This window comes from Schistocerca nitens, chromosome 5 (genome assembly GCF_023898315.1).
Source record: "Schistocerca nitens isolate TAMUIC-IGC-003100 chromosome 5, iqSchNite1.1, whole genome shotgun sequence".
Lineage (NCBI taxonomy): Eukaryota > Metazoa > Arthropoda > Insecta > Orthoptera > Acrididae > Schistocerca > Schistocerca nitens.
Genome location: NC_064618.1, coordinates 446,406,611 through 446,433,092, shown reverse-complemented (window position 1 = coordinate 446,433,092; position 26,482 = coordinate 446,406,611). Strand labels below are relative to the sequence as shown.

The 26,482-nt window shown below is 42.8% G+C and overlaps 1 non-coding gene across 1 annotated transcript; it reads right to left on the bottom strand.

Annotated features, from left to right (window-relative positions):
* Window positions 1-2,692: 2,692 nt before the first annotated feature.
* Trnat-cgu (transfer RNA threonine (anticodon CGU)) lies at window positions 2,693-2,767 on the bottom strand. The gene has a single exon. It is a non-coding gene; the product is annotated as a tRNA-Thr (tRNA).
* Between the last annotated feature and the right edge of the window lie 23,715 nt (window positions 2,768-26,482).

Here is a 26,482-nt window from a genome sequence, read left to right as displayed (position 1 = left end):
AAGCAATTTTTCCTTGGAGTTTGTTCTTTCCTCTAACATATTGAACTCTATTTCTTAGCGTCCTCTTCGTAACCAGTATTGCGCTCTATTCTTCCTAAGTGTCAAGTCATATTCCTCATATTTTGAAAAGAGCTACCACAACAGTAGTCCAGTAATCGGTAGTTATCTCCTATGCACTCTGAAACGTCCCCTTTGAAAAATTATGAATGACAGTGGTGGAAAAACTCTTACGTTATTTGATTTTCAAACAGCTGAGCAAACCTGAACGTACTCAGACATTTCTCTCTTTACTTATTCTGAACATCACTAAACTGACACACAATATTTTTTTTTTTAGCGCAACGCAATCTGACTTTCAATAATCCCTACAAAAGAATGGCCCTGACTGACAATAACCTGTACCTCTCATGAATCACTTACCTCACAAAAATCTTAGTTACTCGAACTACTGCAATACAGCGAGCGCCAATACTGCCCGCTAAATAAAGGATTCTAACTACTGATGGCACTAACTAGTGATAGGCATACTTAGCAAATGAAACATTTTGATACAGAACAAAATTGTGTTTACCTTAATAATGTTCGAAAGTCATCATTTATATATCTATCAATTCATGTCGTCCATAATTACAAGTTTCCTTTTTCTGGCGGACACACGTCCAGATGGTTCCGCTTATAGCAACCTCTCAAAACTCTGCCATCTCTCCACATCCACCACTGCTGGCGGCTCAACTCCAACTGCCCAATGCTACGCGCTGTTTACTTCCATCTGCCCAACACTACCTTAGCGAATATTCCAACAATGCCAACCAGCCACAGACTGCACAGCACAGTCACTGATTTTCATACGTGGCGTTATCAACGTAAAAACCTAAACAGCCTACTTACAACTCCTGTGCAGGGCTTATTTAAAATTTATCCAGCCTTGCACTACATATAAACTATCTGGAACATGTGAACGAAGAGAAGAAGCTGGTTTGCTGGCACACTTGACTTAGGAAGCGAGGAAGAGGAGACGCCGGCTACGTAAGCGAAGCGCGGGGCGCGTTTTATTGCGTCACGCGGCACGACACGACACGACAGCCTCGCATGGCACGGCCCCTGTGTGAGTGCGGTGTGCCCAGCGGGCCGTGAGACTCCGGGCTTAGAGCTCCGCTGTGAGAAATATCGGCTGCGGGCCGCCGGAATGGCCTGCACGTGCCGGAGTGGTCTGCGTCACACATAACGTGGCACAGGTTCGCCGCGATACGTTACCCCCACATTTCGTGACGTGCAACCCCCTCTCACTTGTTGCTGGTGTCCCATCTATCTGCGAGTTTCTCCTCGCTATATTTTCCTTTTCTACCATAGGAAGTTATACAGGATTTAGATGTTCTTGTTTCATTTTACGACACAGAATAAGGAAAGTGGGCAAAACAAGTTACTCACGCCATGGAGACATGACGTTTATAAAGTGTAACATTGCCTTTATGTTACGATATGTCTTCAATTCGATGAGAAAGAGAGGTCACAAGTTTGTTCACTTATACCATATACAGGGTGGTTATAATCAAACTTTCACTACCTGAGTGGGGCGAAGAAAAGTAACGAATAAATCATTGAAGGAAACACATTTTAATTTCCACATGAGAGGGTAATATTTGTTAAGTGCGTAGCATGTTTATGTTCCAGATCACAAACGTTGCTCAATATGGCGACCATCTGCATTCACGACAGCCTGGAACCGCACTAGAGAAACCGTTTCACAACTTTTATCAGCACTTTTCCAACGGTGGAGTGTGGAGTGTTCAGCTGTCACGACACATTTCGCGCACAGATTGAAGATCGCACATTGCGTCCAGCATTCTCAGTCACGTCAACAGTGACTTCTTCAAAAATTTGTGGCGCAATTGGCGTCGGCCTATCCCAAACGCCAGTTAATGCGGACTTCCGAATCACAATTTTCAACGCCGGTACGGACACAGGGCCTCTCCGTATTCCTTTAATGCGTAATGTTACAGAAATGTTGATTGCTACCATTCATCTGGCGTGATTAAGGTAGGGTGATTTACTGAGTCACTTCATATGCAGTGGGATACTTGAGTGTTCGTCAGTCCAGAAACGCACGTATTCGTGAATACGGCTGTTGCCTGTTTTGAAGCTGGAAATGTCTAGGGCATACTCATCGTGAAAATGTAGCAGAAAGATGGACAATTGAACACTGTAATGTTGACATAAGAATCGCATTTCTTGTTCACGGTAACCTGAATGAATGGGCCCAAGTCATGCTACGAAAAAATATCTCAGAACCCTCTCCGGTAAACCACACTCTCCGCACACTGAGGATCAAACGCTTCATTGAACCGCCCGTGTGCTTGAAGCTTTGCACCATTTGAAGGATGTAAGATCGCGACTCATCGAAGTTAGTGCTTAAGCTTTCCGCTGCCAGTATGCTGGATACTACGGGAGTAGCACTCACAGCACCAGACGAAAGAGTGCTTCTCACTTTTGAATCGTCTGCATATTCATTATAAGGTTATTCATAATATCATTATGTAATGTACACTTATACTTGGAGATACAGGTGTGTATTTGTGTCCTTTTTATTTATTCTTTATTTAAGCAGTTACTTTTGTAATTGATAATTAAATCGAAACCCTTTGGTGCCGGCCGGTGTTGTTGATATATATCAACGGGGACAGCTGAAAATGTGTGTCCCGACCGGGACTCGAACCCGGGATCTCCCGCTTACGTGGCAGACGCTCTATCCATCTGAGCCACCGAGGGCACAGAGGATAATGCGACTGCAGGATACAGGTTGTGTACAGTTGGGAATGTGGGTCTCAAGGGAAGCGTGAAAGGGTAAGCGCTGCAGTCGCATTATCCTCTGTGCCCTCGGTGGCTCAGATGGATAGAGCGTCTGCCATGTAAGCAGGAGATCCCGTGTTCGATTCCAGTCGGGGAAAACATTTTCATCTCTCCCCGTTGATGTATATCAACAACACCTGTCGGCAGCTAAGGGTTTCGATTTAATTATCATTTCATCTAGAGAAGCTGCACGGTCATCAATGGAATCTGTTCTTTCGGGAACAGATAACATCTTCATAAAGTTCAAGTCTACCCGGCCATTTACCTTCTTCTGTGCGAATGCGCACCCTTTTCCCGAACTCTTACGGGACTCATCAGCTTAGTCTGGTGCGCGTAATGAGTGAATGGGCAAATATCTATTAGGAATACTACGAATGTAGGTTGTGGACAGTTGAGAATGTGAGTCTCACGGGAAGCGTGCAAGGGATAAGTCTCTGCAGTCGCACTATCCTCTGTGCCCTCAGTGGCTCAGATGGAGCCGGCACGGTAGCTCAGCGTGTTCGGTCAGAGGGTTAGCTGCCCTCTGTAATAAAAAACTTAGTTAATTGATCAACGACGAACTTAAACGAGTGTCTTACGACGTCCGCCACTAGCAGATGGGACGAACGAAAGCGAACAAAATGAGATTAAAAAAATGAAAAATGGATAGAGCGTCTGCCATGTAAGCAGGAATCACGAGATCCTGGGTTCCAGTCCCGGTCGTGGCACACATTTTTTTCAGCTGTCCCCGTTGATATATATATATCAACACCTGTCGGCAGCTAAGGGTTTCGAATAATTATCATTTCATCTAGAGAAGCTGCACGTCAGTGGAATCAGTTCTTTCGGGGACAGATAACGTCTTCATATACTTTTGTAATTCTTTTATTTTACTGGTAACTCCATATAATTCATTTTTATGCTCTTTGTGTTTTCTGTTGTACACAGAACTGTTTGTGAACAAACTTCTTGTATGACCTGAGGTAATTCATTATTTAATTTCTCTGCTGTCTGTGTGACTTTATGCGCTAACCACTGATTTAATTCAGTTACTACGTTTTGTTCGTGTTCTTCTAACTGCTTCATAATCTGTTTATCGTTTTCTAAGGGCAAAGTTTGTATCTGGTCAGATAAGCTATTAACTGTAATTTCTAATGTGGCTTGTTTGATTGCACACTCTGTATCTCAGTGTTAAGTTGTACTAATTTGTCGATTATGTTTCATATGGTTGTTTGAGTCGAGTTACCTCGGTCTGAATACCATTAAACAGTGCTTGTAACTGTTTTATACGTTCTCCCTGCTTTTTGTGTAATACTTCCAAACTTTTCTTTTGCTGTTTAGCAAAGTTTTGAAGGCTGCATGTATACGCTTATCCTGCTGCTCGGCATGTAAATTAAATTTCTCAGCTTGTTGTTGGGCTTATTCTTTTCGTTATTTAAAAAATTCTCCTCAGCAATTACAATTATTTAATTCAGTATGGGTTGCCAGGACGGCAACGCTTTATCCAGACTATCTATGGGACCTGATCACTCATCTGACTCTCGGGAAACACTGTGCTTCCACACAGACGTCTTACAAAGCCGCCTACAGGTGTTTCCTGTCGCTGCATCCGTAATTGCGAAGGATACAGCTGAGGATCTTATCCTCAAACAAGTTAGAAAAATATGTTCCCCAAGGGTGACCAGAATGCCTCCCACTCCACTCCCTTCCAGAACTACAAACATATTTTTGCCCTAAGGAAAGCGAATAGAGATGGTACACGGAATACTGATGCTGACATCAATGACTGGCCAGATGTGATCCCGCCGCCACTGCATCAGTATGTTGTAAACTTGCACGCTGGCCGCTCGGGGATGACACATATGAGGGTGCTCACAAGGAGGCATGCTTACAGGTCCGGCATGACGCGGAACATTAAGAGGACAGTCTCCTCCTGCGCCATCTGTGTGCAGTCCACTCGGCACCCACGCAACGGTTCCACGCCTGGCCACCACCGCAGCGCCAATGGGAGCGTGTGCGTATGGACTTCGCCAGCACTTTCCTCAGAGAGATATGATTCGTCGTCATAGACCCGTGTTACATACTTTCTTGTGTAGCTATAGTGTTAACTGCTGAGGGAGACAATAAGCGCTTTACAGAAAATATTCGTCATTGAAGGGCCCCAGAAACAATCGTTCCGTGCAGTGGGTCTCAATTTTCATCTAATATGTTGTAGGAACTGCTCCCGGCAACAGCACTGTTCTGCGTAGCTTTCAACAGCGATATCGATCATTACGTCAGCGATTTTAAGGAGTAGATGCCTCAGTGCTGTCAGCTGCACCCAAGGCTGAGGTTCTGACCCAGTTCATGGCCTCCTGCAAGACCACACAGATGCAGGGGCGAACTCCGGCTGAACTTCTGCGTGACAGCCGACAATGGACCCTCCGGGAGCTCCTACGACCTACAGCACGTCCACGCCAGCTTGATAGTCGCCCTCACTAATCGCTGGTCACAGAGGTTTGGTCTCATCTCTTCGGGACACCCACTCGACAGTTACCAGGCGTCATCAGAGCCACTATGGGGCGACGACAAATGTTCACATTGTGGTATGACACACCAACTACCTGCACCCACACCTGGTGACTTCCACCTCGAGACAACCACCATAACCCCAAGAGCCGTCTCAATACAAACTCAGATGCTTGCCACACCCACACCCACGGGTTCTGCACCATCGGAGCTTGTTCCCCATTTAGTAGGACCTTTTTTCCTCCCCCAGCATTGTCTGATGCCTTAACATTTGTCCTATCATCCTGTACCGCTTGTTGTCAGTGTTTTCTGTATTTGCCTATCTTCATCGATTCTGCGGAGAACCTCCTCATTACTTGTCTTATCAGTCCATCTAATTTACAACTTTCTGCAATAGCAACGACAGACTGCACCCATATCTTAAACCCACTTTAATCGGAGGACTTCGTTCTTGGTCTTCAAGTCTTATCGTTACCATTTGGTCTCGTACTTACTGTACACTGTGCTGCGGAATTATAGGATCACTTTTCAGAAACCCCATAGTTGTCTTACATTGCTTCACGTAAGTTTGAAATCTAGCTCAAAGATGCGTACAACCTTCCTCTCTACAAAATGGTTCAAATGCCTCTGAGCACTATGGGACTTAACATCTGAGGTCATCAGTCCCCTAGAACTTAGAACTACTTAAACCTAACTAACCTAAGGCTTCACACACATCAATGCCCGAGGCAGGATTCGAACCTGCGACCGTAGCCGTCGCGCGGTTCCAGACTTGAGCGCCTAGAACCGCTCGGACACAGCGGCCGGCCTTCCTTTCTATTGATGCAAAAGTGTAGCGCTCTGCGACATCACTCTAGGATTCGACGACGCTTGAAAGAGCAATGTGTTGACACATGACGAAATGAGGACTCAACTCAGAAGTTCATGTGACTTGTAAGATGGATGAATGATGTCACATTGGCACAAAAATTCACCACGGTACTTCCCAACATCACCGTGGATGTGTCACGGCGCCTCTTACTCTCATGTTACCCCTTGTTTTGACAGCACTGCGATAGAAGTTAGAACGGCACGCCCAACGTTGATATCATGTATATTTCTTATGAGTGTCCGTGGAAAACATCCTAGACACCGCCGCTCTGAATCGGCACGAAAAGGCCTCATTGGTTGGCGTAAAGCCACTGTCATGAAACCACTCCTTTGCCTGGGGTGACGATTCACACACATTTCGGGGTCTAAAACGGTAGTTCACAATGCGGTGAGCAACAGATAGATGCTTTTGACAACCTTTGATACTGCTGACACTCTTGAATGTTTCAACCCTTCTCTAAGGACATCGTTGGATTGCATCCCAATTGCAGGTCGGAGTGGCCGAGCGGTTCTAGGCGCTACAGTCTGGAACCGCGCGACGGCTACGGTCGCAGGTTCGAATCCTGCCTCGGACATGGATGTGTGTGATGTCCTTAGGTTAGGTAGGTTTAAGTAGTTCTACGTTTTAGGGGACTGATGACCTCAGAAGTTAAGTCCCATAGTGCTCAGAGCCATTTGAACCCATTTTTTGCATCCCAATTAAACGTGATCTGACCTTTTTGGAGGACAGCACGTCCGCAGTTTTTGCTCTTGGTTGCAGGTTGGAATCACTAGGGACCGTTGAAAACCATTCGACGAAATTTGAGCGTGATTCGTGGCAGGACACTGCACTTAGGCACATTCATCCGTCCGTTTTAGCGCCCTCCTGTAGCGTGAACATGAGCTAAGATGTGTGTAAATAATACGACAGTGTGTCCTCTAATACCCACAGTTCGGCGACACCCTAGATGGCACCCAGCCACCTTATCTGAGGATCTCACAAGGGTAGGTGTTGGCTGCTTCGACACACATTCAGCCTTGCGGCTGCTCTAGCGCCCGTAAGCAGGCAAACACGGCCTGATGGATGTTGAAGGGGTTGACTAAACTATAGGCGTTAGAGGAGCCACGTGACTTAAGATGTGTCAAAGTTTCAGAGTGAGTTTATTACGAGCGGTCACGATTCTCTAGGCATGCTAAATTTTCTTGAAGGTTTTGTTTCAGTACCGCAGCTGCCCTATCATGTCCGTAATAGGAGTTGTGTCCTGCCTAGTATCTTACTTAATGTTACGAGAGCAATGAAGGCAATTCGATGTGCGATTGTCTTACATTCGCACCCAGAAGTGTCTATGTTGCACTCTTGGTGATCGACTGACAGTGTCGAAATATTTGCGCGTGGCGACTGGCTTGTGTTGACATATCCCTGTGCAGAAGCCATGCCGGGCGCTGGAGTCTTTTTGCTCTTCCGTTCACGTATTATCGAAGTCCGCAACACCCATATACTCACTTTAACTATAAAGGAAAACGAGCACCACAAACAGTTACCATCTCCACTGGTTTCTAGCAACTCATGCCGATAGTTTCCTTCATAAATAAAACAGGATAACAGTTTAAAGCCGAAAAGAGAAAAACACACACATAATCAACACTACACTTCCAATTACAACAAGAACAACGGGAATTTGTTGTCTTCTATAAGACCTTACCTAGTCCGCCTCGTTTTTACCAAACAGTACCAAGAGGTAGTTAAGCTCTCCACGTTCCGATACGGGGCATCGGCCCACTGAGCTCGTGCTCACCCACGAACTAGTACTCTTGCTGACGAAAAACCGGTAGCTGCCGAGCTCTTCACACCTGTGCATGTTGTTCAGTACTTGCCAACTGTTTACTTTACCAGGTCACAAGAATTACTTGGTTGATTACTAAATTTCCGAGCTCCGAAGTATTCTTGGAAAAACCGCCTCCTCTCCAGACGCCATAGCACTTCTCTTACACACCGCGAGTGCTCTCGGCCGACTACAGATTTCGCCAGCTCCAGGACTACTGCTCCAGATTGTTTTAACGTCTATGCTTTTCAGCTAGTCAGATTTAGAGGTAGGGTGCAGAAGATTTCATTGAGCATTTCTCCCTCTCTGATAAAACTCCACTACAAGATGCTTCTTCCTGTCAGGGCTCTTTCAAAGTTTATTTCCAGAAATCACTTTACCTGAAACGAGCGTAGGAGGCTCCAACCACAGCCCATTTAGGAGAACTATTGAAAGTCCAGCCGATCCAAGCTGAGCTAAGCCACCTTCCCCAGGATACCGAAAATCGGTCCCGTCTTTCACAATAGTAAACCGGGCAATTGCAAGGGTGCCAGAAGTGGTTAGTTACAGCAGGAGGATACTGACGGTTTCCACCCGCTTCTATAGTCTCTATCTGGGAGGCTGTTGGAACGATGTGAGCCACTCATTCGATTGTCATTATACTTCTTTTTTTCAAAGTCTATGCGGAGAGGCTACGATCAAATATCGGCCATGTCGGTTACTAGTTTGTAGAAAATATAATTACAGAAGAAAATTAGAGACCGTTTCAGTGCAGTAATGATATTTCAGTGCACTGCATTATTTTGCCTCTCGAACAGATAAAAATCATCAAGAACTGGGAAAACAGTGGAATAGAGCAGATTTAATGTAGGCATGAAAATGAACCGAGGTGGCCGAGCGGTTCTAGGCGCTGCAGCCTGGAACCGCGCGACCGCTACGATCGCAGGTTCGAGTCCTGCCTCGGTCATGGATGTGTGTGATGTCCTTAAGTTAGTTAGGTTTAAGTAGTTCTATGTTATAGGGGGCTGATGACCTCAGAAGTTGAGTCCCATAGTGCTCAGAGGCATTTGAACCATTTTTGTATACTCAAGACAGTAATTAAACTACTACATATCAACAATAGAAGCACAACCACTTGACAATTTGTGTATTTAGGAACCTGTAACATGACTAAAACTAAATGGTTTTGAAAAATAAGATCCCATGTGTTTTAAACGGGAAGTATTTCTAGTTTCGACATATACTCGCAATACACGGAAATCGAATACGAAAATTATTTAAAAAATAAAGGCTGATCAGAGCGCAATGCAGAGCGACATGTTAGATACTAGGAGAGGCAGGGGGAAAGAAACAAATAGATCAGGGGACACGGTGGAGTAGAAGACAGAATTATGACTGCAAACACAATCAAACGTAGGCGGGCTGGTCATGCAGTCAGGCGAAAGGATGGTAGATGAACGATAGAAGCTCTTTGTTTGCATACCAGGAGATAAGAAAAAACCGTGATGATGACGTAATAAAATTGGAGTAGGTACTGGAGCAACATGGGTGTGAGCTCATACGAGTAATATATGCGTTCATAACTGAATACCGTAATTAATTGCAATTGTAGAGATGACCTTTATCCAGCGGTGGATGCGAATTTGCTGATGGTGCTAGCATTTCTGAAAAGAAAAGACGTTTAGGACTTAAAGACTTGTTCACTGAGATGATTACCAACGGGTGCAATACCTAAGGTGAGGGGGAAAGGAATCTGCCGCCATCATGTGTAACGTATCATGCCGGCACTCACATGAAATGATTTAACTAAACCATAGAAAGCCTCAGAAGGACTGTATAGGGTTTGAAGTCCGCGCCTGCTGAAGTCTATTTCAGTGGTGTATCAAATGCATTGTCAATTCGTGCAGTTGGTTGTATCTATCTATCTGAAATGTGCGTAGTTGAAAGTCATATCTTTGATCCACGAAATTTCCCCTTCAGTACGAACTTAGGACCTTCAGTTATCCAGACTTCAAACATAAATACTGCTCCACACGTAATTCTCGAAGCTACGTTACATTTATTTTATAATTCAATTGTAAATTGTGAAAAAATAAGATCCTTAATAGATCAACTACATCAAACCGAACATGGGATGATTTCGCAAAGAGACAAACAGCTGGTCTACATTAGCTTGAATAGAAAGGGTATGGTTTCTACAGGTTAGTTTAATATTAGCTGAAGAGACAAGCAATGCAAAGAATAGGACACAGTACACGTTGAGATAACACAAACAATTTCAACTGAAGTTTTTCCACAGTGAGGTTTTCCCTCAGCTGAAATAGGAAACCAGTGATAAGAAATAAGTTAGAGACCATCTTCTCCCCATCCACAAGCATATTACGTCCTCCCTAAACCAACTCCTTCAGAGAAAAAATGGAGAAGAAAACTAATAAACGTAGCAGCACTCTCTCTGCTCTCGTCAAGACTTTTCAGAGGGTTTCCCTTCGATCTCAGATGAATGAAGGAACTGAGAATCCCCTCCCAAATATTCACAATTGGTAATGTTACTCTGGCATTCCCAGCCCACTTGGATATTTGGCCGAAAAGCACTCCCAACTCTGAAGAGCTGGAATTATTTTCAACAAAACACCTGACGAAATTAAAATGTCTGACAGTGGTTTGCTTGAAAATTCTAGAATTTCGTTCCTTCGACGATAATGAGGACTCTTGTTCTTACAAATTACGTGTTAGCAATACAATTATACATACGAAATGTAACACGTCGAGTAACAATATTAAAATACTTGTAAATACACTCCTGGAAATTGAAATAAGAACACCGTGAATTCATTGTCCCAGGAAGGGGAAACTTTATTGACACATTCCTGGGGTCAGATACATCACATGATCACACTGACAGAACCACAGGCACATAGACACAGGCAACAGAGCATGCACAATGTCGGCACTAGTACAGTGTATATCCACCTTTCGCAGCAATGCAGGCTGCTATTCTCCCATGGAGACGATCGTAGAGATGCTGGATGTAGTCCTGTGGAACGGCTTGCCATGCCATTTCCACCTGGCGCCTCCGTTGGACCAGCGTTCGTGCTGGACGTGCAGACCGCGTGAGACGACGCTTCATCCAGTCCCAAACATGCTCAATGGGGGACAGATCCGGAGATCTTGTTGGCCAGGGTAGTTGACTTACACCTTCTAGAGCACGTTGGGTGGCACGGGATACATGCGGACGTGCATTGTCCTGTTGGAACAGCAAGTTCCCTTGCCGGTCTAGGAATGGTAGAACGATGGGTTCGATGACGGTTTGGATGTACCGTGCACTATTCAGTGTCCCCTCGACGATCACCAGTGGTGTACGGCCAGTGTAGGAGATCGCTCCCCACACCATGCTGCCGGGTGTTGGCCCTGTGTGCCTCGGTCGTATGCAGTCCTGATTGTGGCGCTCACCTGCACGGCGCCAAACACGCATACGACCATCATTGGCACCAAGGCAGAAGCGACTCTCATCGCTGAAGACGACACGTCTCCATTCGTCCCTCCATTCACGCCTGTCGCGACACCACTGGAGGCGGGCTGCACGATGTTGGGGCGTGAGCGGAAGACGGCCTAACGGTGTGCGGGACCGTAGCCCAGCTTCATAGAGACGGTTGCGAATGGTCCTCGCCGATACCCCAGGAGCAACAGTGTCCCTAATTTGCTGGGAAGTGGCGGTGCGGTCCCCTACGGCACTGCGTAGGATCCTACGGTCTTGGCGTGCATCCGTGCGTCGCTGCGGTCCGGTCCCAGGTCGACGGGCACGTGCACCTTCCGCCGACCACTGGCGACAACATCCATGTACTGTGGAGACCTCACGCCCCACGTGTTGAGCAATTCGGCGGTACGTCCACCCGGCCTCCCGCATGCCCACTATACGCCCTCGCTCAAAGTCCGTCAACTGCACATACGGTTCACGTCCACGCTGTCGCGGCATGCTACCAGTGTTAAAGACTGCGATGGAGCTCCGTATGCCACGGCAAACTGGCTGACACTGACGGCGGCGGTGCACAAATGCTGCGCAGCTAGCGCCATTCGACGGCCAACACCGCGGGTCCTGGTGTGTCCGCTGTGCCGTGCGTGTGATCATTGCTTGTACAGCCCTCTCGCAGTGTCCGGAGCAAGTATGGTGGGTCTGACACACCGGTGTCAATGTGTTCTTTTTTCCATTTCCAGGAGTGTAATAAAATGTATTCTAAAATTATTTATTTAGTTAGGTGTTGTATTGTTCTGTACTTTATCCGGATGTCAAATTATGTTCTTCCCTGTAATTTTTGTACTTTGCTCAATTTGTAGAAATTCAGTAATATTCATTCTAATGACAGTCCACATCGGCGAATGATGTAGTGAAAATGATATTGCAAGCTAACAGAGTAGGTTTTCTTCTTTATGATGTGTTGAATAGGAAGTGTTCCCAGTTTTTCTCCTTGACCTCATTACTTTGTTAGCGTCCATTGTCTCAAAGTAATTGAGGGAAAATCAGACGTATATTGTGCCAGCAGTGAGCCGTGACTGTTCGCAGTACGTCAGCGTGCTATGGCCAGGTATGGATAGTAATTCTTGTAGCCAGTGTCTCGGGCTCCTGCATTAAGCACTTACATTTATGAAGATGTTGTGTCCAGTTTTGGCTCTTTTGGTTCTTCACGTTTCAGCGTCTTATAAGCCTAGATATGTTGAATTGTACAGTGCTATAATTTTTTAGGAAAATAAGATAAAGTCATAGTTCTGAGCAGTGAACTTGGTAATGCGCGATGTATGTAAGAACAGCAGGGACGAGTTGTTGCTTACATTTTTGACGTTTAACAAAAATAAGGAAAACTAGACACAGAATCGTCATAAATGTAAAGTTCGTGTGACGAACGCATTAAAAGTAAGAAAATTAGTTTTGCGGTAATAAATGTAAAAATAGGAAATTTGTAAAATATTTCTGATTCGTTATTATTACGAAAAATATTATTTAACTGGTACACAGTTCAGAGACTGTTGACTGACATTTAAGATTCTTATATATTTTGCTGCGCACATTTTCACTGGTTTGTGGAAGTTTTAAATATTAAATTACATATTTTGTAGACCTTAGCAACAGTTTAATTGGAAAATTCTTTTCGATGAACCACTCACGCGTTGAAATTTAGGTTTTTACTTACGTTGCAGTCTATTTTATGTAAAATAGTGTTTCATAAACGTATCTTTTGTTGACTAAATTTCTGGAGTATAATTTTATTTCACAATATGGGTGTGATCACACTTTATATTTTGGGCTTTAAATGCATGTAGATGAGACAATAGAACGAAAACAATGACTATTTGTTCGGTTTCCCAGTAAGTTAAGTTTTGCTCTATTTGGAAACCAACGCCTTTTTCCCCGTCTAGTAACCAATTTTACACGCAGTCTGTGCAACAGCTGATCGGCTGAAGTGCGTTACAAGACAATACTAAACTTTTTCACATAGGTCGAGGTCCATTAAAGTTTTTGTGTTGATTATGGGCATTTTATGCGATTTAGGTAACGAAACATTATCTGCATAAACTGTTCGTTTAAAAACTGACGAAAATAGAACTAATTTTCTTAAATTAAATTGTTTAAAAACGAGGGAATGTACTGCTTGAAGAACACGATAAAGAAGCGAGAGACAGAGCTGCTGGTTCGGCGGTTACTAGCGTGAGAAGGGCTCGAGGTGGTGGTTCCGATACTTCTTCGTAGCCTCTTCATTAAGAATAATTTCCAGGGCGTCCAAGCTTAAATCCGAGGGCTCCTTGTAATCATTAATCAACTGAAGTACTCTCATCATAGTTTCAGTAATCAGACCATAAACTATCTGTTGGTGCAATCCTCTCTCTGCCGGTCGTGGTGACCGAGCGGTTCTAGGCGCTCCAGTCTGCAACCACGCAACTGCTACGGTCGCAGGTTCGAATCCTGCCTCGGGCATGGGTGTGTATGATGTCCTTAGGTTATCTAGGTTTAAGTAGTTATAAGTTATAGGGGACTGATGACCTCCGATGTTAAGTCCCAAAGTGCTCAGATCCATTTGAACCATTCATCTATCTTATTTTAAAGCAACGTCATCCGTAGTTGAAAAGTTTCATGATGCAGACGTTACTGAGCTAACTCTGACAAGGTAATCTAAATATTCGGTTTAATGACAGGTATATTTCACGTGCAAACGCAATGTTTTTGCAGATGAATATTTCTATGGCCAAATTAGCAGAGTCTACTAAGACTGATTTATTTAACATTTGCAGTCTGGTAATCTGTTGAACTGCACTGTGGTGTTTCTGTGTGGCTCGGGTTAAATGTAATTACATTCAGGGCATGATACTAGGAGGCGTGTTGTTGAACTTCTAAAGATATTTGTTTCACCCTTCATAAAAAACACCACGTCATGTTAATCAATGCACCTTAAAATACACGGCCTACCGACCATCATCTACACTTACGTGATACACGAATTCTTTTCGTCGCTCGAATGGTCTTTAATTCGGTCTAAGCTGAGTCAGGTTCACTCATGAGGAACGAACTTAAGTTGCAGTTATTACAGCAGACAGTTATATTCGCTAAGTATCCTATTGCCTTTTGCCTCGTATGGGTAGTTCGTATTTCGGTCTTTGTAACAATATTTCTAGCCCAGTCGACGAAGGAAAAGCGGGGGAAAAATTTCAAGAGTTGCAAATTTTTGTACAATGGTATGGGGGAGTGTAATGAATAATGTACTAAAAATCCTCACCAGTGGGGTGTGAGCTTGCGGGTGGTGGTGGGGAGAGGGGGAGGGCTCTTCAAAGGTCACTTTCTTGACTGTTTCTGGACTATTTTAAAAATCGGGGCATCTAGCGAAAATGTTTCCCAATAGAAAGTTAAACCACATTATATTTCCTATAGAAAGTACATACTCATTTTTTCTCTAGGATTAATAGTTTCCGCGTTGCAGGTGATAGAAATATCACAGCTTATTAAAAACCGTGTTTTAATTATATAAAATTAATGTAGATTCTTAAATAACTGGTTAAGACCAAATATTAAATGCTTGGACCAGATATAAGTGCAGTACAGCCATATTAAGGGATGTTTTAGGGGTGTAACATGGTGGAAAGGTGAGGGGGGAGGTTAAAGATGCGACGAAGAGTAGGGCGCTGGACTGTAGTCATCTACTTCCCTACTTCATAGATCTGCAAAATGAAAAACGAGCAGGCAATTCCTCAGTCAGTCTTTCTACTCCACTACATCACATAAAGCAGCCACAGGGTGTTTCACGAAGTTGTACTGACCCTTCCACAATTTGTCCAGTGGTGACCCAGTGAACAGACATAACCTGGGGTGTTTGTTTTCCACAAAGTGAGTTTTTACTACATGGAATGTGGATGTGAATTATTAATAGTACTGACGCAGGAAATGTTATGGACAGAATGTACGTAAATCGCTGCACACTATTCTACGATGCTAGAGGGAAACAGATTCTTAGTCAGCCTGCGTGGCAGGTATAGCATTCTTTCGGGAAAGGCAACTACTCGTACCACGAGTTCTGTTCGCTTTACAGTTCACAGACAAACTATACCTCCACAGCATTTCCTGTCCAGTTCCCTCATGCGAATAGATAAAATAGCTTATCTGAAATCATGTTTATATACTGAAGTAATTTTCAGTTTATTAAATGGATTTTATTTTGCGGGTGTTAAATGTTATGTAGAACATGTCAGCAGCTGTCTACAACACTGAAGCACCTATGACGAATGCTGTCAGTATCTATTTGACAATGTTGATTTCATTGTCTCCATCATCAGTGGCTGGAATATTTTTCACGGTATGGCGGGTAACGAAATGCATCACTCCAACCTCAGCTCTCCCAACATCTGAAGAGTTCCAGAGCCTTAAAGTGGCTCCCTCTGTAACAGAAGTAGGTCACCTAGGTGTTACGGAACTTGAGATATTTCAATACAAGTCAAGTCGAGCAATGCATTACAGCAGATTACTGTTCTAGGTTTAGACATAATCAGTCTTATTTCGTATGACATATTGACACAAACCTTGCAAGATATGACGTCGATGTGCGGCTCCACTCAGTGCAGCCCATTCTACAAGTGTCAGCAACTCCTTACTGGAAGAGATTTATGCTGTGGAAAAGTAACGCAGTTAATGGTACAAGAAGTGCAGGAACTTTTTGTCATTTATTAATTCACCACGAAGCTGCTACAACACTCTTACGCAGCTTTACAAAATTCTGTTAACAACAGGCAACAGGAAAAGGCCACATTTACCAATTCAATTCGTTTCCCAAGAATACTACACTACTACGCTACGGAAACATCACACTTATTTTATATAAAAGCTCACTTAACAACTGCAAAAAAGTGTTCAATAAATTGAAAATAAATCCACTACATAAACACGATCTCAGTGAAGTCATTTTGTCTGCTTACAGAAGTGAAGTGCACAGGAAATGCTGGGGAGAAATAGCCTGTCTGTAAACTGAAAAGCGAGCAGCGTTAGTGGTAGAGAAAATCGCCTTTGCCGGAGGAAAGCTACAACTGCCGTACACGATGACTAAGAGTTAATTTCCCCTGTAGCAGTATAGAACAGTGTGCAGACATATACGTAGAATCTGTTCGTATGCTTTTATTGCGTTTGTATTACTAGCAAATCATACCAGTATTCTACATAGTGTTAAAACACTGTATGGAAAATAAACATATCCCCCCCCCCCCCCAAAGAGTTTCTGCGCATCGTGTCGCGAGTGATTCACAAGGTAAGCTGTGGAAGGGTCGGTATAACTTTGTGAAGTATATTGTAGTTGGTTTTTGTGACATAGCACGGTAGGGAGAATGGGGAATTGTCTCCTCACTCTTTATTCTGCAGGCCTATAAAGGTGGAAGTGCCCGACCGTGATCCAACATCATACCTTCCCTCACGCTTCTACACTTCACCTCCGCCTTTCCACCCTGACACACGCCCGTAACACAGTTTATCACTTAACAGGTTCTGCTGCACTTGGAAGTAGTACAAAACATTTAATATTTGTTCTTAACCCACGTTATTTAACGATATGTATTAATTTTACATCATTAAAACAATGTTTTAAAAATGTGCGGTTTTTCCATCCCCTACAACGCGCAAACAGTCTTGTCGAAAATTGAGTGAGTTCATGTCTGTAGGAAGTTTAATGTTTGTTAAATTTTGTACTGATTAGAGACAGGCAAGAAAAATGTAAAAACTAAAGACCTTTAAACGCCTCCCTCACTGCCCCTCCCCCCTCGCACCTCCCCGCACCCACTACCCCGCCCTTTCGTAGCCATTCTGTCAGGGATTTTAGTATGTTATTCATGACACTCTTCCCTACCACGCACAAAAATTTGCGACTACAGCAATTTTCCCCCCGTCGACATTTTTTGCTCTTTGTTATTTGCGATGCCGTTTTGTTACATACCTGATTAATAAAAGCTTATCAAGATTATTTACATATTTTATCTCTTACAACACTACAGTATAGAAATGTATCATTTCATTCAGGACATATCATAAAATATTTCTAGACTTGCGGAACTAACTACCTACTGTTACTGGGGCGGGGGGCTACATTAAATCGAAATCACTCATCCTTGAGTATGGATAAAAGTAGTTGATGTAGTTAATAAATATGTGTTGATTCGTATTTTACCACAGTTGTGAACTTCCGTAGGGCTTAGTGCTGAAAGTTTCTGAATGAGTCAATAACAGAACGACTACGCAGTAAGGCATGACAGGAAACATAACGGCGTGATTGAGGGTCTAAATCAGTCAGTGGTGGTAGTACCGTTAGTCACCTGTAGACATGTCTACTCGTGGTGGCAGAGAGTGGCAATGGTGTTACACAAACAAGTAAATAGAACAAGGGTAGGTAGGCTCTGAAAACCCTGGCGGAACGCTCTGGAAGGAGGGAAGAAGCTGCTTGGTTGGAATTAACAGAGGTTGCTCGTTCCCTCTTAAACAGTTACAGGAAGATCATTCACTAACAGCACCAACTATTATGCAATACAACTAAAGGCCTGACATTTCTTTATACTGCTGTACGTAAACTGAAAAAGTGATTTTTCTGTGAAGTCTATCTACGCATTTAGTTTTTCTTCAGTTTACCGATATTTGGGGACCATTATGTTTTCGTTATTATGCAAATGACCTCTGCTTTGTAGTGTACAACGTTTTCAGGTAACACGCCAGCAATTGGTGATATATGATAAAACTGATAACATTAATAAAAAAGGAAAGTCAAACTTGAAAAATTAGTTCTATTAGTGTGGCATTCAACGAAATAAATGCCGTTAAAATTATCTTGAGCGGAAGGAATTCACTGCACCATGAGATCAGCTTCCACGAGTACTGTATAACAATATAGTGAAATAAAATAAATTCTTTGGACTCGAGTGTTGTACCTCAAAAATTTGAAGTGTTAACAGTTTAATTTTGATTACAAATTATTCGACTTTTCCCAAAGATATTTTGAAAGGAAATAAGATCAGTATTATCAACGCAGTAGATTACCAGCTATGTTAAGGAATCCCTGTCATTTCAAGCATTAACAAATAATTTTCCACTCAACATATTAAATTTCCAGGAAAATTATAAGACTTTTTACGCCTAAAATAGGTATTTTGTACCTTGTAATAATGGAAATGTGTGATTGTTTTTACTTACAATGTTGAGGCTAAAAATTATCAGGTTCGTGAAAGTAGTTTTTAGGGCAGCGGCTATCCTGAAACGATTGAAAGCTACAGGTGATCAAGATCTGAGTTACTGAAGCTAATGCGACGTTTAATATCTTATTAATAAATTACAACTTGGGATCCTGATCAATAATGCAAGTTTTTATGGTGTGGAATAGCAAATTATCAAAATGAAAATAGCATTCTTTGTGAGATTCTAATTTATTATTTTACAGTAGTGGCAAGAAGGGAGTTACATACATTAATAAACAAACGGGCAGACTGTTTCCAAAACTGGAAGGCAGTACTGCAACGAACTTATAACGTGTGGAGCCTGCAAAAGGAGAATCCAGGACTCGGAGAGAGGTGCCTCGATAGCTGGGCCTTGCCGTTGAATGTCTAGTTCATATTTACTTTTAGTATTATATTTGTGAATATCTGTGTTATTCTAACAATGAAATGTATTGTTAACAACAAACTTCATCAGAGAATACATTTGCTGTGAGGCCGTTGTTAGAGTTTAGAATTGCTCAAACAACTGTTTACTAGGGGAAGATGCGTGAATTATTTTTACCTAAGTGAGATGTTGCCCGAATATTATTCCACTGAGCGTAGGACGTAAGTGAACGGCAACAAATAAAATATAACTTATAGAATTCTGTTTTTCGAAAGTTAGCATTTACTGTTATGCAGAACCAGCTGGATCTCAAAGTTTTAGCAGGTCTACTTTATGATTTCTCGGGTTTAAAGTTTCTTCAGTATCCACGTACCCATGAACTTTTTGCGTTTTTTTGGTAGTAGATTACATTACCATAAAATAGTGTATTTTTGACAGTACAAAACTTCCCGAGCTGTGTTTTTTCAAAGCTTTTGCTACTCCATTTGTACGAAGTTAGTTAATTTTAACAAAAAAAAAAAAAACATTCTTCACTATTTTCCAAGTTGCTGCGTCTTTGCCAGGCTTGGTAATAATGCTTGTATTATCGACAAAAATAAGTGATATTTCCTTTACATTCAAGAAAAATATTAGATCATAAACAAAGGTTAAGAAGAGTAATGGTCCCATTGAAATGGTTCAAATGGCTCTGAACACTATGGGACTTAACATCTGAGGTAATCAGTCCCCTAGAACTTAGAACTACTTAAAACTAACTGACCTAAGGACATCACACACATCCATGCCCAAGGCAGGATTCGAACCTGCGACCGTAGTGCTCGCGCGGTTCCAGACTGTAGCGCCTAGAACCGCTCGGCCACCCCGGCTGGCTAATGGTCCCATTATTGTACCTCCCGGAACACCAATTATGCCAATTGTGAGTTCCCTTCATACGAACTATGTGACCTTCATATTTGAATGGATCGAAAATTTACTATATCTTGGAGAAGAGGCATTTCAAAGCAATGTCACCTTTTCGAAACGGATGTTCGAGCCCTCTCCTCTGGATTGCGATGACAATGCCTTAATAGCAAAGTCACTTCACTCTGTTTAAGAAACACAGGTCAAGAAATTTATCGTGCAGAAATTGTGCGGTGGGAGGTGTCAATTCCTGACAGTGTAGCTCACCTCTTCCGTCCGTGTAAACAGTCCAGTTTCAGAATGTTATGCAGTAGTGGGAGGTTTTTCGCCTGCGATGGGAAACAGGTAGTTCATTAGCGATAGGTGCCTGGTGAATAATGTGGTGACATTCCCACGTGATTTAAGGAAGTCCAAACGTATTTGCTAGTGAAGCCTATGTTTTCGGGGAACAAAGTGCATCACGGGTGGTTAGTTGCAGCTAACTGCATCATGGGCGGTTGCTGCAGCGCTCCGACCTACTTCATAATTCAGACATTCCACATACCGTGGAAGCGCCCTCTGCACGAGTCACTGCTTTACGAAGTTAACGTACGTCAATGGCTGACAGGCAAGTGGCAAAGATCTCTGTGCCACCTCGCATGTCTTCTTTGAGTGAGCGCTAATACTCTGACTGATGCGAGCCAATGAGAAAAGAGGAAACCAAACTTTGTTTTCCACTGTGGTCTGCACCGGGAAGTCAGACATTTGATGTTGGCTCCTGGTTCGGTGTAGTTATGTTGAAGATTTGGTGTTTCAATACGCTGTTAGCGTAAGATTGCTGCTTGCTGCAAGTGCCAGTCACGTATTTCATTCTCGATCCTTTCCTGCTTCTTGTGTTTCAAGCAGATGCACGGACGAAAATAAGTCACAACAACGAGAAAAAGTTGTGCAACAGAAACGAAAGTTGGTAGACGCGTTTCTACATCTGAAAATGATATCTATTCAAATTTCGCGGCAGTAGCATAAGAGTGGCACTAATGGCTCCACTATGAGGATGCACATCAAAAATGCACGACCGTGAGCGTTAGTTATGTTTGAGATCGGACGTTTTGAGTTGATGTTAGACAAGAATGCCTTAAAGGTAACAAAGACGCCATTATCAACAACTAAATGAGTCTGAACGAGATCGTGTTATGGGGAAAGACTTGGCAGGAGCGTAGCCACTGTACATGATTGCTGTCAGCGGTGGTCACGTGAATATACGGTTGCAAGAAGACCGGGCACCGGATGGCCTGCCGACACTACCGAGGGGGAAGATCATCGTGTTCGCCTTGAGGCTCTGGCGCATCGTATGGCATCTGCACCAAGAATTTGAGCAACAGTGGGCAGCAAAATGACACAACGAACTGTTAGAAATCCGTTATTTCAAGGTCAGCACCGAGCCAGATGCCCTCTAGCATGCATTCCACTAACCCCAGCCGGCCGAAGTGGCCGTGCGGTTAAAGGCGCTGCAGCCTGGAACCGCGAGACCGCTACGGTCGCAGGTTCGAATCCTGCCTCGGGCATGGATGTTTGTGATGTCATTAGGTTAGTTAGGTTTAACTAGTTCTAAGTTCTAGGGGACTAATGACCTCAGCAGTTGAGTCCCATAGTGCTCAGAACCATTTTTTTGAACTAACCCCAAACCACCGTCATTTTCACTTCAGTGGTGTCAAGATAGAGCTTATGCGAGGGCAGGATTGAGATCTGTTGTGTTTTGTGATGAAAGCTAATTCTGTCTCGCTGCCTGTGATGGCCGTGTGTTGGTTGCAAGGAGGCCGGTTGACGGCCTGCAATGAACCTGTGTGCGGACTAGGCTTATTGCACCTACACCTGGAGTTATGGTCTAGGGTGTCGATGACACTAGGAGCTCTCTCGTGGCTATCCCACGCACCCTGACTCCAAATTTGTACGCCAACCTGGTGATTCGACCTACTGTGTTGCCATTCATGGATGGCATTTCAGGGGGTGTTTTCCAATAGGATAACGCGCACCCGTATGCGGCTGTTGCATTCCGACATACTCCAGGGAACCTGCTCGATTACCAGATCTATCTCAATCGAGCATGTGTGGGACATCATCGAGCGGCAACTCTAGCGTCATCCTCAAACAATTTTAACCGTCGGTGTGTTGACAGACCAAATGCAACAGACATGGAATTCTATCCCAAACTGACATCGTGCACCTCTACAACACAATGCATGTACGTCTGCATTGTTGCATTCAACATTCTGGTGATTACATCGGTTACTAACGCAGCAGCATTTCACATTTGCAATGGCTATCTCGCGCTTACATAAACCTGTGATATGGCAATGTTAATCACTTAAAGATGTTACCTAGACAAATGTATTCCCAAAATGTCATTACACTACACTAATTATTTTTTAGTGCTGAGATATTTTTCCGGCAGTGTATTTCGAAAAATGTCCATTCATAGTAATTTCTCGCAAAGTGTTGTTGACAGTTTGCCTATGTGAGCTATTAGAATGCACATGTGTGTGCCTGCATCCAATTATACTTTACCAAACCTCGAGTAGAACTGGCTTTAGAAATATCACTCGTCTGTGTAACGGGTAGTCAAATGAAAACGAGACAGGCGGAAAAGGTAAGTAAACTGTTTATTATTTCAAAAGCAGTCGCCATAACAGTTAATACATTTATCCCACTGTGGGATAAAACGGTCCATGCCTTCACAGGAAACGTTTGCGCATGCCACCGGAACCACGAACCCAGACGTGCACTTCTCTCCGAAGTAAATCGACGGCCATGAATATTTTTCTTCAGGGCTCCAAAAACATGGAATTTGCATGTGGGGAGATCGGGACTGTATGGAGGATTTGTAAGGGCTTACCAGCGAAACTTCTGCAGCGTATTTGAAACAACCTTGGCAACATGTGGGCGGACACTACCCTGCAACTGAGTGATGCCGTCCGTCAACATTCCTGGGCGTTTGGACTTAATGGCGCGCTTCAATTATTTGCAATCGATCCGTGTAACGCTGTGCCTTAATTGTGCTGCCGTGTTCCCCAAAGTCAATGACCAGTGGACCCTTGCAGTTAAAGAAAAATTTCAGCATGTGTTTCTTGGAGCTGGGGTCTGTTGTTTCGACTACACTGAAGAAGTTCCGCTGGGAAACATTTACACGTCCTCCACACAGTCGAGGTCTTTCCTCATTCATTTCCAATATTTTTTGAGTCCTGGACAAAGAGATTTGTGGGCGTTTGTTTGCTTCGGACGATGATATTCACTGTTGGACACAATCATGGTTCTGTAGGGAATCGCAAACATTTTTCCAGGAAGACAGTGACCGACTTTTCTCACAATAGGATAAATGTATTTAGTTATCGCGATTATTTTTGAAATAATAAACAGTTTACTTACTTTTTTCTATCTGTCTATTATCAAAGCCACTGAAAACATCTTGTAGCGTTCATTATATATATATGTATCATCAGGAAATTGATTGATTTAGGAGTTTGTCCATCATTTGTACACTAATTGTGAATAATGTCTTCCATGTCGGACTAAAAATTTTGAATTATTTATTATAAAACATTATGGTATTTATTTTCTCAAGTTTTTTGTTTTCATATTTATTGAACTAGAGAATTTTCCTTTGTCTTCCTTACAGCAACGAGACATTATTGATTCACGCTGATACGAAATACTCTTATGACGGCTAACCCAGTTTTACTGAGAAGTTTGTTTAAGAGACAAAGCAGCTTCGCGTTTTGCAATGCGCACATTGCTATCTTATGCAATATTTTTCAAAAATCAGGTACGGACATCGTGACACAGATCGTGAGATACAGTTTGGAGTAGCAGCTTAATAATTTTCAGGTCCATTACAGCTCCTTGCTTTGTAATTTTAAAGTGACATCTGTAACAAGCCCCTAGAGTATTTGCCTGTCACGAATCGAGCCCAGAAGGAAAGGTTCGTTATAGCTTTTATATTAGTTTAGACAACATGTGTATGTAATATTCACTCGATGCTCGATAGAAATGCTTTACAGAAAAAAATACTTGTTGTGCTTCCTAAAGTTTTATTGAGTCTTTATGTAGGTTTATGAGTCGGATTTATGTTCTCTGTGTTTACATCAAATTAAATTGATGTAAAATGCAGTGGGAAACGTATTCAAAATTTAATCTGAGCATGTATTGAAGTTCTGCAAAGACGTGGTAGGCTTTAAGTATGAAGGGGGTGCTTTCAACGGACTCTGGAGCTGAAATTGAGGCTTGCACTCTGATCCTGTATTTGTCAGATGTGGGTATCAGACAGACAGAATAGAAGATCAAAGCGTAACAGGACTTTCTCTCGTAGTCGCTTTCGAGCCGATAATCCGACAGAAGTCTCCGTAATTGTGGAGGAAATGAACAGCTACTGCTAGCCATATGACGCTACATATCCGCTTTACTTATGTTCTGAAATATTTGCCTGTTTGTGTTTTGGATACACCACAACTGTGAGAACATTTTCTTAATTATGAAACTGTCTCGCGAAAAAAATATTCTGGAGAGTAGAAATGCAAACGCAGCAGTTCATACCTATCGGAATAGCAATCCTACAACAGGATGTCTGACTGTTTAAGAGTTTTCCCTATTTGAAAAAAAAAGTATTCATACAATGTGTAATGCCACTTCCTCGGTCGAGAAATAAAAATCAAAAATTAGCTCCCAATACCCCAAAGATTTCCCCCTAAGTCCCAAATTCCCAGAAAAGTAAATAAGCGAACGAAGTTCCATTTATCACTATTATTAGGACAGTAACAAGTAATTAAATCAGGAATCTAAGACTTGACAATTTAGCAATGTACGAAAGAAAGATTAGCATAAATTAACATTCGCAAAGTAGAACCAACGATCCCAAAGAATACTCTGTGTCAGCACTCTTTGGGAATCGTGAGTAATGACTAAGTATAATTCAATGCATTGTCACTACTTTACAAGAGTTAGCCGAAGCAGGTCATATATTTGAATGCTCGTACATGTAGGCGCGCTTAGATTGTTTCTGAGATTGAATAATTGCGATCTATTATGACGCAGTAATACGATCTTCTGACTTCAAATATCACGGCATTAGAATTCGAACGGAGGACTTTTACCTACTAGAATAAAGTGAACTTTTAACTGGATAATTGAACTAAACATTACTGAGACAGTGATTTAGGCAACGAACACTGACAGACAATTTTCATTCATTTTATGGAACTTTAGTGATAGGTCCGAAGCATATAATTTAAATCACCCCAACACCTGGGAAAGTTTTCTTCTCAAGGCTCGGTTAGGAAGTGACTGATATTGTGCAATAAAACACCCTCTCGTGCCAAGTCGTGCATTTGTGATTTAAAATTTTATCAAATTATTGACATGAAACTCCAGTGTAATAATTACGCGCAGCGATAATATTTGACTGTGGCGCTCGGAGCTTGTGTAGAATCTTTGACTCAAATAACAAGCCCACTGTTACGATTTCTTAGATACTTGAAATTACGACCAGCTTGTAGGGAATTTGCTGTGGATGTGACTGTATTGGCTTTATCATTAATGTTTCATCATTAATCAGTTAAACATCGATTACGAACGATTAATTACGATTACTGGTGAAGTAAATATCTCACGCACGTCGACATTTCGGTTCAGCACTGCTATTTTGTGTAACGTCGTCTTCGTAACTTGATAACGATCTCAACACTCTACCGACTGTCGCAGAGTTTAGCCGAGGCCAAGTGCAAATTAAACCAAATCATCAAGAAGAAGAGGCGTTATAAATGTATATTTTACGTTGTCCTTTAGAATTGTATTACTTTTGTGAGTCAGTACTTGCACAAGTACAATGGAAAATGTGGTGTCACCGCCAGACACCACACTTGCTAGGTGGTAGCTTAAATCGGCCGCGGTCCATTAGTACATGTCGGACCCGCGTGTCGCCACTGTCAGGATCGCAGACCGGGCGCCACCACAAGGCAGGTCTCGAGAGACGGACTAGCACTCGCCCCAGTTGTACGACGACGTTGCTAGCGACTACACTGACGAAGCCTTTCTCTCATTTGCCGAGAGACAGTTAGAATAGCCTTCAGCTAAGTTAATGGCTACGACCTAGCAAGGCGCCATTTGTACCATTGCTTGTATCTCAAGATAGTCTCACTTGTATCATCAAGAATGCTGTATACCAAAGGACGATATAAAAGTTAAGTGTTCTAGTAGCTACGTTCTTTTCTTTATCACATTCATTACGAATCCTGTTCCAGACTTAACGCAAGACGGCGTGAGTTTACGCGTGCCCTTTCGGCTACTTCACTGTGGACTGGCTGCCTTAACAGTCCACTACAGAAAACATTGTCTTCCTTACGTTATGATCCAGGGCTCTTACCCAATTTAAATACGTCAGTTACATCGTGGTTATTATGAGATTAAACCTTTTCTTCTGGAACCAGTTACTGAAAAATACCAACATTTGACAGACTTCTGACATACA